We start from the raw sequence: 15,981 nt of genomic DNA, 5'->3' as shown, positions 1-15,981 counted from the left end.
GCAATGGACACCTTTTGGGTCGTCTGGCCAACTCACAATTCTCCTTTCTTTCTGAGGTGCTCCAGCGACCCTCAGCAGCGGGCCTGCTGCAGTCACATTTCACAAGGTATTTCTCTTCCCACCGTACCTAAGTGGCCCCCCTGGTGGACACCGACCCAAGCTAAGCTGATAGGATTTTCTCTCCCAAGTATTAAGGGTTGATCAAAATATTCCAGTTCCAACTGGCTGATATGCTGAGGAGTTGCAGGTGGCCACTTTCTCTACATGAGTGGGAAGCAAAGAAAGTCAGGCTGCAGAGAAAAAAATGAAACCAGCTGCATAGAGAAAAAGATGAGAGCCACAAAGAGTGGTCTCTGGGTTTCTGATGGCTTTTTTTCCTCACCAAACTCTCTGTGGTAAGGACTATTAATATCCCATTTTACAGATGAGGGAACTGAGGCACAGAATCATGGCACTATCCAGGTGTTATGACATGAGCTCCTGGATCTAGGTGTTCCTAAAAATAGTACAATGTGGGGCATTCTAGTTGTGTGAGCTGGAAAAGGATCCTTTTTTGCCTCCTTAGGCTAGTTGATTTGGGATTCTGTCACACTTGATTAAAGAGTACTGACAAAAGAGAATAGAGATGGATTCTTTATTCTCTACGTGAGATATCTCTAACTGAGACAGATTCTTTTGGGTGGATCTAGACTTGGATGTGAGGAAGGATACCCAAGGTACAGAAAAAGAAGATGAGAATGGGTGCAGCTGCAGACAAGTTGTGGGGGGGAGCTGGAAAGGGGGGAAGCTTAACCTCAGGGTTTTTTGTGGGTTTTTTTTTTTTTTTTCTGTGAGGAGATCAACTGAAGCACTTGCAGTGGGGCAAAGATTTCAACTGAACAAAGGAATCGCTTGTAAATAGGAGAAGAAAGGCCATTTGTATCAGGTAGAGGAATCCCCAGCTGTGGTTACATGTGGTAAACTTTATTTAGGTAAACTCATCCACCCAACTGTATATGATTTTTCTCCAGTAAGACTCAACTACAGTCCTGAGGATTAGCTGGGTGGGGTAAAAGTGGGAGATTAGGACACTAACCTGAGGCACTGAGGAGAGAGTAGTGGAAGCGACACACCTGGAGGCCAAGGCTGAAGGGGAAAGAGAGCCGTGAAAGGCTGGTAGCCCCAATAATGTGGAAGACACATGCGGTGAGGCTCAGAGCATGGAAGAACTGAAGACAGGGCATGTCAGAACCTGGAACATTGGATCTTGAGACTTCTGAGGTGGAGCCCTTCTCACTGATGACAGGATTCAGGATAGGACTACAAGAGGGAGTGGCTAAAGTAGAGTCAAGAAGAAAAGTTCAAAGGGAAGAAGTCATGGAATGTGGGGGCTAAATATATATAAACATATAGACTTAGAACACATACAAATATATATCAGATACACCCAGAAACATGATACAAATATACATGCAGATATGCACGGGCACACAGCACAGGCAGGCACACACTAATTCACGGATACAGGACACAAAACAGACCTTCCCCTCACGCCTCTCAGCATACCACACTGACAGGCGCGCGCGCACACACACACACACACACACACACACACAGATGTGAAATGCATATGCAGAGGCACATATAATCATGTGACAAACACGGAAACTTTGACACATATGCACACCATGGCACTGTGACTTAAGGGAGTAGGCTTTTCCCCCGGGTATTGTTTTTCCTGTTGAATTTGGCCCCTGTAGTACCCACGTGGCACAGCCCCCTTTCTTAGAAAAAAGAAACCTGAAGCCTCACCCGAGTTAGAAACAAAGGCCCTGGCACAGCTCAGCCCTGGCTCACCAACCAGGATGTCTGCCCCTACCTTTGTCTCCCTGGAACTGGAGTCCTGGCTCAAATGCTGCCCCCAGAGACTCTCAGCCAATGGAAACAGAGCCTCCCCAGCCACAGGGTAGCCCTGGGACAATTGGCTCAGGCTGGGCAGACAAGCTCTGACATCCACCGCCTCTGCCTTCTCCAACCCAAGCATCTCTTTCTCAGTCAGGCCAGCTTGATCCCACACAGTGGCCTACTGAGGAAAAGGATCAAAGGTGAAGAGGGGTGAGGCTGGGAAGACAGATAGGAATTAAGGCTTCACCCAGAGGAAAATGGGGAGCCGAGGAATATTATTACTAAGTGAGACACTGGCGTGTTTACATTTGCACTTTAGAGCTCTCAACACCTACATTAATACTTGGCACATAATATATATGAAAGGCCTGTAGGAGGGGTTGGGAAGTGGTGACCCTAATGGTAGGGACCTCAGGAGAATCAGATCAGGTAAAAGTGAATGGAGGCTTAATCTAGGGCCAAGCATGGTACTGGAATGAGTAAAAGAAGAAATGAAAGTGACCAAGAGATGTGATAAGAAAGACTAGCTAGAGCTGGACCATGGGACTGGCAGCGCTCATGGGCTTTGACTGATGCTAATTAAAACACCACTATGAGGCAGACATAGAAAACCACCTTGTTAATTTCACTGCCATATGGGTATAAAATATACCTATCATGAGGATAGCAAATATATATATCATCATACATTCCCAGCAGCTTACAAACATGCTCTAGTATCTCTTACTCTTAAAATGCTTGTTTGACCATCATTCCTCTTCACCTCCTACCTCATTTTTCTTCTTTCCTGCATAGCCACATTTCTAGAAAGATTGTCCTCAAATGCTGTTTCTACCTCCTCACCCCATTCACTCTTAACTTATTCCAATCTGACTTTGATTTCTACCATTCCACAAAGTGTGCTTATGTCAAGGTCACTGGTGACTCCCATGTTGCTAAATCCAACAAGCACATCTAGGTCCTCGTCTTGAGAATTAAAGTTCAGAAGGTTAAGTAGCTTTTACTTCTTGTAATTTGGCCCATCCACCCCCCTACTGAGGAGAACTAGAAAATATAAAACAAATCTGCCAGAAGGCATAGAAAAGATAATAAATTAGTGTTGGGCCCACTTTTCCCCTGAGGGATATTTGTCAATGCCAAAGTGGATGACCAAGAGACAAATGGCTTTTTTGAACACAGGGCAGGGATTAGAGTTTAGGAGTGGCCAGAATGGGGAGCCCTGATGAACCTCCCTTGGTTAATATACTGAAAGGCTGAACCTTAAAAATAAGGCTGAATTAGAAGTAGATAGGCCCTCCTCACAGGGCTCAGTTTCAAATAATCTCAATCCTTAAAATTGGAAAATATTAATTCTAGAATGTCAGTAACCAAGAGCCTGGCAGAAGCAAGTTTCGGTAATCCTTCCTGAAAGAAGACAATTTAGGCCTCAAATTATTGCTATAAACAATTTTTTGCACTGTGTCTTGCAAATAAAATGGCCCATGTACAGGCAATAGAGCATAAATGAAAATCAACAAAAACAAGAGACAATAGAAACAACTCCATGGGGTATCCAAATATGGGAATTATAAGACACAGACTTTAAAGTAACTATATTTACCGTATTACCATGTTCAAAGGGAAGATTGAGAATTTCAATGGAGGACTGGGAACAATAAAAAAGAACTGAATGGAAATTTCAGAACTAAAGAACTAATAATAAGAAATCATGGATAGATTTACCAATTCATTTGACAAGCTAAAGAGAAAACTCATGAAGCAGAAAATAAGTCCTTAAAAATTAGTTAGAAAAAAGTACAGGAAAATAAAAGTTTTCAAAGTACAAAAGAGAGGAATAATTCATAAAGAGGGTAATGAAAAGATCTAACGACGAGTAATTCAAATTCAAGAAAGAAGAGACAGGGGTGCCTGAGTGGCTCAGCCAGTTAAGCATCCGACTCCAGCTCAGGTAGTGATCTCTCTGTTTGTGAGTTCGAATGTCACATAGGGCTCTGTGCTGACAGCTCAGAGCCTGGAGCCTGCTTCGGATTCTGTGTCTCCCGCTTTCTCTGCCTCTCCCCTGCTCATGCTCTGTCTCTCTCAAAACTAAGTAAACATTAAAAATAAAAATAAAAAATAAAAAAGAAGAAGAGACAGCAAAACTTGAAGGGTTAATGGCTGAAAACTTTCCAAAAAGGAAGGAGGCATCAAGCCAGGTATGCAAGAAGTCCTGGAAACCCAAATAGGTTAAATAAAAAGAAAACCCATGTCTAGTCACATCACAGAAAAGCCAATCAAAACCAGTGACAAAGAGAAAATCTTAAAAGCATCCAGAGGGAAAAAAGATACATAACCTTAAAAAAGAAGAAAAATAAATAAAACAATTATTCTCATAAGAAACAATGAAACCAGTAGACAATGGAATTATATCTTAAAGGCACTGAAGGAATATAACTGACAAATTCAATTCTATATCCAGTGAAAATATCCTTCAAGAATAAAGGTGAGATTCTGATTCAGAAAATTATAAATAAAAACATGAAACAATTGGAGGAATTTGAACACTGACTGAATAATTGATATTAAGGAATTTTTATTATTATTTGGTTTTTTAAAAAGAGTATTATCCTTCAGTGATAGATAGTAAATATTTACAGATGAAAAGTTTACAGATGAAACATTAGGATATCAGATATTTGCTTCGAAATAATCTGAGACTGGGTGGGATAGGTGGAGTGAAACAAATGGAGTACATGTGGATAATTATTGAAGTTTAATTATGGGTACAGAAGTTCATTATACCGGCCTCTCTATTTTTGCACTTGTTTGGAATTTTGCGTTCTAAAAGTTTTTTTTTTTAATTTTTTTTTTAACGTTTATTTATTTTTGAGACAGAGAGAGACAGAGCATGAACGGGGGAGGGTCAGAGAGAGGGAGACACAGAATCCGAAACAGGCTCCAGGCTCCGAGCTGTCAGCACAGAGCCCGACGCGGGGCTTGAACTCACAGACCGTGAGATCATGACCTGAGCCGAAGTCGGCCGCTCAACCGACTGAGCCACCCAGGCGCCCCTGCATTCTAAAAGTTTTATCCAGAAAGAATGAAGGTGAAATAAAGACATTTTCAGACAAATAGAAAAAGAAAATCTGCTACCAAGTGAGCCACACTGAAAATGTTGTTCAGGCAAAAGGAAAATGATTCCAGATGGAAGCTTGAAAATGCAGAAAAGAATGTAAGGCAATGAAAATGGTAAATATGTGGATAAACTCAGATTGATACTGACTGTAAAACAATACCAATAATAATTTCTTGTGAGGCTTTAAAAAAAATGTAATGTTTACTTTTGAGAGAGAGACAGAGCATGTGGGGGGGAAGGGCAGAGAGAGGAGACATAGAATCTGAAGCAGGTTCCAGGCTCTGAGCTATCAGCACAGAACCCAACATGGGGCTCGAACTCACAAACCATGAGATCATGACCTGAGCTAAAGTTGGACACTTAACCATCTGAGACACCCAGGTGCCCCTGTCAGGAGGTTTTAAATATAGTGAAATTGAAATGCATGACAACAACAACATAGAAGTCAAGAAGGCATAAAAGGAGTTGAAGTGTTCCAAGGTTCTTGCGTTTTTCTGGAAAAAGGTAAATTCCTATTAGTCTTCAATAAATCAAGGATTGATTTGGTAATCCCTCTAAATAACTACTAAAAAAAAATAGTAAAAGAATGCATAATTTCCAAGCCAACAGAGGGGAAACATTGAAAAGTTAAAAATATATAATCAATTAAAAAAATAGGTCAAGGAAGGAGAGAAAAATGAATATAGTTGCATGTGAGACAAATAGAAAACACTTCATAAAGTGATAGATTTAGGGATGCCTGGATGGCTCCAGTGGGTGAGTGGCCAACTTGTGATTTCGGCTCAAGTCATGATCTCATGGTCACAAGATCAAGCCCGGCATCCAGCTCTGCACTGGGTGTGGCACCTGCTTAAGATTCCCTCTCTCCCTTTCCCCCTCCCTCTGTCCCTCCCTAGCTCACGCTTGTGCCCCCCGACCATCTCTCAAATACAAGGCGAAAAAAGCGTTAGGTTTAGACTGAAATATATCAATAATTACTCCAAATATAAAAGGAAGAAATTCTCCAGTTACGATACAAAGATTTTTAGATTGGGTTTAAAAACAACTATATGCTATTTATAAGAGACACAGGTAAGACATAAGGATACAGAAAAGTTTAAAGGATGAAAAACTATAGAACAAGAAGATTCTAACCAAAAGAAAGCAGATGTAGCTATATCAATATCAGAGACAGTAGGTTTGCTCAGACCTTTTAAAGTGTACAACTTAATAATTTATTTTTAGTATACTCACAAGATATGCAACTATCACCACTATCTAATCGCCAGATAGAGTTGACTTCAAGGCAAAAGCTGTAAACCAAGAAAATATAATAATTCTAAATTTGGAAGCTTCTAATAATACAGCCTCAAAACATGAAAGGTAGGAATCAGTAGAATTACAAGAATAACCAGAAAAATGCACAATCATAGTGGAATATTTTTAACAAGTAAAGGGTATAGAAGAATTGATATCTAACATTTATTAAGGCTATGTAATATTTGAACTATACAGTTAGCAAATTTGACCTAATGGGCATACACAGAATACTGTCCTCCAAAATTCTGACTACATTGTCTTTTTATGCATAGAAGAACATTTGCAAAAGTTGACCATATTCTGGGCCACAAAGGAAGAAGTCTCAATAAATTTCAAAGGATCGATATCATACTGAGGATGCTTTCTGCTTACAATGAAATTGAACTAGAAAGCCATAACAAACAAAACGTCTGATACGTTTTGAAACCCCACGTACTGATTAAAAAATTTAGGAGCTTCCTGGGGGCTCCTGGGTGGCTCAGTCGGTTGAGCGTTTGACTTCAGCTTAGGTCATGATCTCACCGTCCATGGGTTTGAGCCCCGCGGCGGGCTCTGTGCTGCCGGCTCAGAGCCTGGAGCCTGCTTCGGATTCTGTGTCTCCCTCTCTCTCTGCCCCTCCCTCACTTGTGCTCTGTCTGTTTCTCAAAAATGAATAAATGTAAAAAAAAAATTTTTTTTTAATGTAGGAGCTTCCTGGGGTGGCTACAGTACACAAAGGGCAGGGAGAGACAGAAGAAAAAGTCAGACCACTCCAGATTGGTAAGTGGCAGTTTGAATAAGCAAGGAGATTTATTTATGAGACCTGTCTTAGACCAGTTCAAAAGGAGTAGATTTCTGCACCCATATGCCAAATCTTAAAGTTTATGTGGAGGCTTGCTCGTGGGTTTGGGCTCTGCATCGGGCCCTGTGCTGACAGCTCAGAGCCTGGAACCTGCTTCTGATTCTGTGTCTCCCTCTGTCTCTGCCCCTACCCCACTCGTGGTCTGTCTCTGTCTCTCAAAAATAGATAAAACGTTAAAAAAAAAAAAAGTTTATGTAGAGGCCTTATCTGGGTTCAGCCATGTATACTGTCCAGATTGTCTCAGCAACACCTTAATTTCTCAAGGCTATGTCCTTGCAACAGCTTCCACTGTTGGAATAGTAGGCTCAAGTGTGCATTCCAAGGACAGGGGACAGGGTGAGGAGTCTCTGATTGCCCAGGTCCAACTTGTGGATCAACTGGCGGTCACATGACCATATCTCCACATATGGTAGGACATTTAAAAAGTACATTTTTTTTTTTTTAGGGCTTAGTTGTTTTTGGTGTTTTGTGTTTTTTTAGCTTCTTTCTTTCTTCCTTGCTCTCTTTTTTAAAGAGAGAGATCATGAGCAGGGGAAAGGGGCAAAGGGAGAAGGAGAGAGAAAGAATCTCAAGCAGGCTCCATGCTCAGCATGGAGCTTGACACAGGGCTCAATCCCACAACCCTGGGATCATGACCTGAGTCAAAATCAAGAGTTGGGCACTCAACCAACTGAGCCACACAGGTACCCCTAAAAAGTATATTTCTATGTCATCACTGGATGAAAGAAAAAAAGTCTATTGGAATTAGAAAAAAATTTTTAAGTAGAAACTATATAGTAAGAAACATGACACATAAAATTGTAAAATACAATTAAATATGTGCTTAGAGGGAAATTTATAAATGAATGTATTTAAATATGTATCAGGAGCTAAGCTTTCATCTCAAACCATGAGAAGAAAAGAAAATTATGCCCAAATAAAGTAGAAGGAAATTTTAAAAATTAGATCATAAATGAATGAAATGGAAATAAAGTACAATAGAACCAAAACCAAAATGTTTTTCCTTGAACAGACTTATATAAGATTGAAATGAAAAGGAAAACTAACTCCTTCAGAGATATGAAAACCTGAAGAGGATTTTATGAGAAGGAAACTTACCTGCCAATCTCATTTATGAATATAAATGTAAAAATCCAAAACAACAGATTAATCACCCAAATCTTGCAGTATGTAAAAAGGTTAATAGATAATGACTAAATTGGTTCTGTTCTAGGGAATGTAAGGTTGGTTTAAGATTTGAAAACCAATTCAAGCAATTCACCTCCATTAAAAGAATAAGGGAGGGGTGCCTGGGTGGCTCAGTTAGTTGAGTGTCCAATTCTTGATTTGGGCTCAGGTCATGATCTCACGGTTCATGAGATCGAGCCCCACATTGGGCTCTGTGCTGGCAACACAGAGTCCGCTTGGGATTCTCTCTCTCCTTCCCTCTGCCCCTCCCCCCTCTGGCCCATGCACCTCTCTCTCTCTCAAAATAAATAAATTAACATTTAAAAAAAAATAAGGGAGAAAAATCACATCATCACTTTAATAGATGCTAAAAAAAATTAATAAGGGGCACCTGGGTGGCTCAGTTGGTTAGGTGACCGACCCCGGCTCAAGTCATGATCTCACAGTTTGTGAGTTTGAGCCCCACGTCAGGCTCTGTGCTGACAGCTCAGAACCTGGAGCCTGCTTCAGATTCTGTGTCTCCCCCTCTCTCTGTCCCCTCCCCCGCTCACACTCTGTGCCAATGACAAATAAACGTTAAAAGAAATTTAAAAAAAAAACTTAATGAAATTCAACATCAATTCATAATTAGGGGAAATAACCTCTTAGCAAAAAAGGGACAGAGGGAATTTTCTTAATATGGTAACAAATAGCTACATAAAACTACATCAAATATCATTTTTTTTCAAGTAAGTTCTATGCCCAGCATGGGACTTAAACTCACAACCCTGAGATCAAGAGTCATATGCTCTACAGACTGAGCCAGTCAGGCGTCCCCAGCAAATATCATTCTCAATGGTGAATTAGTAAAGGTTTTCCTTTACATATCTGGATTTAGAACAATCAAAACATAAAGCAAATATAAGGGGGAAAACCCTACCTCTACTACTTCTACTCAACATTGTAATGGAGGCAAGAGATAAAAGCTATAAGGATTGGAAAGGAAGACACCTCATTTGCAGATGATAAGAAAGTGTACTTAGAAAATCCAAAAGAATGTAGAAAAATTATTAGAATTAATTAACAAGATTACAGAATACAGGGTCAATACACAAAAATCTATTGCATTTCCATATACCAGCAACAACAGAAAAATAAATTTTAAAAGGCTATTATTTATAACAGTATAAATATATCAAATAGCTAGGAAAAAATAATGTGTAAAGACCTCTAAATATAGATTTAAAAAGACGTAAGCCAAAAGAGGATTACATTGTGTTTATAGATTGGAAGCTCAATGTTTTATTTAATCTTTTTTTTATGGTGAAAAAATTAATATTTAGATTTAGCCAGCTGGACTCAGTTTAGATGATCGCAATTTTGTTGGCAACATCCAAAGCATCACAGTCAGGAGCCAGTCAAACATATTTGCCTTCTTCTCTCCATCGGGCCTCATCAGAGTGTTGACCTTGGCCATGTCAATGTCATAGAGCTTCTTCACAGCCTCTTTGATCTGGTGCTTGCTGGCCTTGATATTCACAATGACACAAGTGTGTTGTTGCCTTCTATTTTCTTTACGGGTGACTCCATAGTCAGGGGGAACTTGATGATGGCATAGTGGTCAAGTTTGTTTCTCCTGGGGGCCCTCTTTTGAGGATATTTGGGCTGCCTTCAGAGACACAGTGTCTTGGGCAGTCGGAATGTAGGTGATGTGTGGATCTTTTTTTGTGACTGTGGATACCTTTCAGCACTGCTTTCTTGGCCTTCAAGTCCTTTTCTTTGGCTTGGCTTTGGGAGGGGCAGGGGCTTCCTTCTTTGCCTTTGGCGCCATCTTTGTGAAAGGGGAAGGCTCAGTGTTTTAAAGGTATCAAGTCTCCTTATAGTGATCCATAGACTTAACATAATTTCAATCAGAACCTCAGTAAGTGGGGTGATGGTGGTGGTGATTTTTGGTGGAACTTGACAAGCTGATTATAAGATTTATATGGAGGGGACCTGGATGGCTCAGTCGGTCAAAAGCCCGACTTTTGGTTTCAGCTCAGGTCATGATCTCACGGTTTGTGAGTTCAAGCCCCACAGAGCCTGCTTGGGATTCTCTCTCTCTCTCTCTCTCTCTCTCTCTCTGCCCCTCCCCCCACTCGTGCTGTCTCTGTCTCTCTCAAAATACATAAACTTTAAAAATTTATAAAATTCATATGGAAATGCAACAGCCAAGAATAGCCAAGACACTCGTGAAGAAAGGGAATAAAAGTAATTGAAAGGTATACTAAGACCATATGGTTTGCCACAGGATAGATTAATAGAGCAACACACCAGAATAGAGTCCAGAAATAGACCCTCACAGGTCAGGACATCTGCTTCATGACAAAGGTGGCACTGCAGAGCAGTGGGGGAAGGACAAATGGTGCTGGGATTATGGGATATCTGTATGGGGAAAAAAGCAATTTACCCAGTGGCCTACAATGGCTATGTGGTGAAGTCAGGTCTTTTTTTCTTTTCCTTAAGTTTGTTTGTTTGTTTAAATAATCTCTACACCCAACATGGGGCTCAAACTCATGACCCTGAGACCAAGAGTTGCATGCTCTTCCAACTGTGCCAGCCAGGCATCCTGAGGTCAGGTCTTTGAACCCAAATATATCTGGCTTTAATGTAAGTCCATATCCTTTAAATTCTGCCAGTGGCCCAGTCACCTCCCAAAGCTGTCATGAGCCAACAGGACCAGAAGTTATGGGAGGGCTTTGTGAACTGGGGAGTGCTATGAGCACCTGTGGGAGAGGCTATATCCACTGAGATGATGACTGCCTTCCAGGTAAGTAGAGTGGCCTTGTCCCATAAGCCCTAAAGCCCCCTAAAGAGCTGGGTCTCTCTTCTCTCCTGTAAATTGCAGCTAGACTCCACGTCCCCTTTAGAAGAGTGGCCCTCTGGCGCGCTACCAGCAGGGGAACCTGAGCGGGAGGCTGACATCTCCGCACAAAGTCTCAGGGCTGGAGCTCTCCTTGGGCACAGTGAGAGGCTGAGTCTCTAATGTTCCCTTGGGGTCTTTCTCCAGCAGTGTTGGGGAGAAAACAGGAGGTAGGCCACCAGAGACCCTTGGGACAAGTTTGTGTCTCACTTTGTGAGCTGAACTTTGTGTTTTTGCAGCTTCAGTCCAGGTGGTGAGGCAGACCGAAGAAGGAAGAGCAACAGGGCTTTCCAGGAAGGCTTGCAGCAAAGGCCTAGTTCCCTCTGGACTGCGATCTATGCCCCCGGGAATGCCTCAGGACTGCCGGAAGCTGTCTTTCCTTCCACCCTCCCCCTCCCTGGTTTCCTGGATGGACAAGGGGACCTTTGTTTCTGGCCTTCAGTACTGTGTTAAGCCCCACAGCAGCAACCTCAAATGGGCAGAAGGAGCGGGGGCAATAAAACCCCCTGGAGAGTTTTCCTAGAACCATGGCTGGCAGCCTTAAAGGGCCCTCACAGCCTCCACACCGTTTCTGGCCTTGGTCACCCATCAAGTCAATACGGGCCTGCTAGTCCAGGGCTTCATTAGGTCCCTCTACTGCCTGCCTCGGCCCAAAGCAAAGCACCCCCCAGCAATGTCCTCACTTAAGAGTTGGTGGTGGGCCAGGGAAAGGCTTGGCAGGCCTTGTTTCCCATGAAGAAAAGCCTTGGAACAGTCTACTAGAGGGTGTGGTCAGTGAACCTGCAAGATCCAGCAGGCCCAAGACGGTGAGAGAGTGCCCACAGGCCCTGGACAACAGCAGGGCCAAGCTCATCCGCCAAGCCCACCAGTCACCAAGCCCAGGGTCAGTGAGAGACAAGAGTTGAGCCCCAGCACATGAGTCCGAGACAGAGCATCCAGCTGACAGGCAGAGCCCAGGCTGGCCTCTGGGCTTCAGTGCCTGACAAAACAGTCATGGTGAACAGTCATCTGTCCTCACCGGCAGGTCTTTTTCCCTTATCACAGTTTCACTGTGGCTAGGTCAGCTTCTATCCAGAGCAAATCCCATGAAACATGAAGCACTGAGGGCTGGTGTCTGATAGAGTTAGACCCCAAGACCCGCTTTTTAACACTTTTGGTTCAGCCTGTCTAAAAATCATGAGTCATCAGACCAAAACACGGCCCTGGCTTCATTTAGGAAAGTGCCACTGGCTAAGAACATCCGGGAGGATTCGGAATGGTGTGACAGCTCCCCTCTTTTGGGGAGAGCATGGATAGGAAGGGAGGATAGGTGCCAAGAAGGAAAAAGGAGGGCTGAGCAGAAGCCCGGGCCTCTCTCTCCACTCTCCACCGTCGTTGGTCTCTGCAGCCTTTGGAAGATACTGTGGTGATCCCTCCTGGACACTGGGTGTTGGCCCAGGGCAGGGACAGGTACTGAGCAGTGGGATGAAAGAGCTGTACAGTCTGGGAACCAGGTTGTCACTTCCCAGAGTGATGCTTCCAGAGGCAGAAAGCAGCCCCACTTCTTCAGAGCCATGCGGCTCCTCAGCCCTTAGGGGTCTCCCTTCTTCCTTTCTTGTACCCCATGACCCGGGCCTCGTGCATCCTCGTGGGTGCGTTAACCACCCCATGTGTCTCCCAGACTGCGGCTGCACTACTGTCCCTGGTCCAGGAGCTGCTGTCATGTGGTACACCAGACTCCCAAGTCCTCTAAAACTAAGGGGGAAAACAAAACAAAATGAAAACACACAAAATAAAAACCATGCTCTTGGGCCCAGTGCTCAACCTACACTGCACCTGCCTTGGCAAAATGCTGCTGATGCCAGGCTCCAAGTAAGGGCCACATCTTCCCGCTGGGGTGGGGCACCGCTCAGCCTGCTGCTTCCCGTTCCCACCTGTACTGCAGAGAGAGTGTTGCTGAGTCTGGATGAGTGGCTGCATTCATGGTTCAATGGCCAGAGTCCTGGACTGGGGACTCAGGAGATGTGGGTCACACACTAACTCTGTGTGACCTTGTACAAGTCACATGACCTCCCTGAGCCTCAGTTTCCCGCCATGGGGATTACCGAATGAGCACGACAGAGCGGGTGGGAAAGCACGAGGTGCGCCGATAAGGGCCCACATGCAGCAGTTCACCACGTCTATCTGCAGCCCCCGCGCTTCCTCCCTCACTGCCTTTGGTGAGGTTGCAAAACTACAGAGTTGGGATCTTGCAGCTGGCCTGTCTCCTATGCTGCTGTTATCACAGAAGCCAAAATCACTTACAGAGCAACAGGACACTTTCACACAAAGGGAGCACTTTGAAGTCCCTGCCAAAAGCCCAAGTCCCTGGCTAGATAACCTCCCGTAGCTCACTCACCCAAGGTGCGGAGAGCTCCGCCTGGCAGAGCCCCGTGGAGCCGAGCAGGGTGGTGCAGGGCTGGGCACACAATTCCTGGCACCCTACCAGATAAAGATTCAAAGTTAGAGCCGTACCATGGCCTGGTATCCCCCCTCCTCTGGCACATGCCCCCCAGGCAGGGAGTTGTCCAGTACTCACATCTGGACCGGACGTGAGTCTACAATAGCTCCATGCCCAAACCTGTGTCAAAATCCAGATGTCAGGGCCTCCCTTAGCAGCAGAGCTCCTGGATTCTGGGGCCAAAGATCCATGGGCATTGGGGGTCTTCCTCACTTCCTCCTAGGCTCACACTCTTCACAGGGTCCTGATCAGGGGCCTTGGGCCCATCTTGCTCCTTAGGAGCCAGGGCACAGTGCCCCCTCCCATTCTTCTGTCCTTTGACATTTTTATTATCCAAATATAACAGGCGTGAATGTTCAATTGTACACAGGAAAGAGTGGCAACAAATGTCCTAACTTGATTTTTCTAAATCTGAGAGACTAGCTAGAGGCTCATCAGCCCAAGTTGAGCTCCTGTCCAGCCTCCATTGAGCATCCCCACAGTATGCCACATCCTACCACATTGGGAACTGGGCACAGGCCTGCACCACTCCCCTGTAGGGGGAGCCCCCATCTTCCTTCCAAGTCTGGGCACTTGCAGGGAATGCAACCCCCCAGGGGACAATCCTGCTCATTCTTTCAATGGGGCCAGCACAGCGCTGTTAATAGCCCTCAGGCAACCCCTGAAACACTAAAGATGGTTACTCCTGAGGAGCCTAGCTGTACAGTCTGTGCAGAAAAGGGAAGATCATCTCCTCATTTTATTGCTCGTGCATCTGCCCCCACAAACAATTACAGAGTAATTTCTGCACTAAATTATTCATACATTTCCCTGCCATGTATGGAAAAACCATTCGGTAGTTTCCTTTTTTTCTTATACCTCTTCCCAATCGATAAATATAGATCTACTTCATCATTCTCAATGGTCACACTGTACTTAATTGCTGGGATGCACTTCATTTATTTAGCACAGTCCCCCATTGATGGTGGCTTCTAAGTGTTCAGTATTACAAGCAGTGGCAGGGTACACACTCGCATCTCAGTGCATGGCTTTGCTTTCTTCGGATAAACTTCTAGAAGCTGAATTGCAAGGTCAAGGGGTAGGTCCACTTTTAAGATTTACTTGTCTACAGTCCACTCCCAGAAAGGATGTACAATGCAGTAGCATGGGGATGGAGGTTCCCCCACCCTCACCAACACCAAGTCTAGGACCATCTCTCCCAAGTGTCCCTACCTCCTGCCCTTCAGAACTCACTTGTGGTCTCCCTCCTGGCACTTAGGGGCCTTCCCCTTCATCTAGACAGAATTTATCTAGGTGACTATGTTATCCCCAGGTGTAATCTGGCCCCAGCTTGTCATTTCTTCTTTTAAAAAGCCTCTAGCATGACCCCTAGTTTCTGCCAACAGTAAATGGGAATCAAGGGGGCACTCTGGAGTAAGCGCCTCCTTGTCCCCCGGTCATGATAACCTGCCTGAGTCCAGGCTTCCCCTTCTTCCCCCAACCCCCCCCTGGCAGCTTTGCATCTAGTTTCTTTAGGGAAGGATATTAGTCTTGGGCAAAGGTAGCAACTGTAAAGCCGGTTATCTGGGGCAGAGCACCAAGCTGGATTCAGCAACCAAGCTGAGTGCCCATGATTAACAGATTCTCAGGTGGCACTCCCCACATGGCCAGCCCTTCTCACACGCGAAATCTCCAGGTGGGTGCTGGACCCCACACCACCATCCTCAGCCACCTCCAGAGCAAGATGAGGTCAAGTTTGGCCACAGGGAGCTGCCTCCTTTTTTAAAAACTGTGGTAAAGTATGCCATCTTGGTCTTTTCAGGCTGCTGTAACAAAAATAGCATAGACTGGAGGGCTTATCAACAACAGAAATTCATTTCTCACAGTCCTGGAGGCTGGGAAGTCTAAGATTAAGGTGCTGGCAGATTTGATGTCTGGTGAGGGGCTGCTTCCTGGTTCACAGACTGCGCCTTCTTGCTCTAACCTCATGTAGCAGAAGGGATGAGGGAGCTCTCCAGGTCTCATTTACAAGGGCACTAATCCCACGCACGTGGGCTCTGTCTTCATGAGCTAACCACCTCCCAAAGGCCTCAGCTCCAAATACCATCATACTGGGAATAAAGTTTCAACGTGAATGGGGGGGGGGGGCACACTCACTCTATAGCATATATATATATATATATATATATATATATATATATATACATATATATATAACATGGAGTTTATCATTTTAACCACTTTTAAGTACACAGTTCTGTGGCATTTAGTACGTTCCTATTGTGCAACTATTGCCACCATCCATCTCCAGAACTTCATTTTCTACAACTACAACT

This window comes from Acinonyx jubatus, chromosome D4 (genome assembly GCF_027475565.1).
Source record: "Acinonyx jubatus isolate Ajub_Pintada_27869175 chromosome D4, VMU_Ajub_asm_v1.0, whole genome shotgun sequence".
NCBI classification, from domain to species: domain Eukaryota; kingdom Metazoa; phylum Chordata; class Mammalia; order Carnivora; family Felidae; genus Acinonyx; species Acinonyx jubatus.
This window is presented reverse-complemented; position numbering follows the sequence as displayed.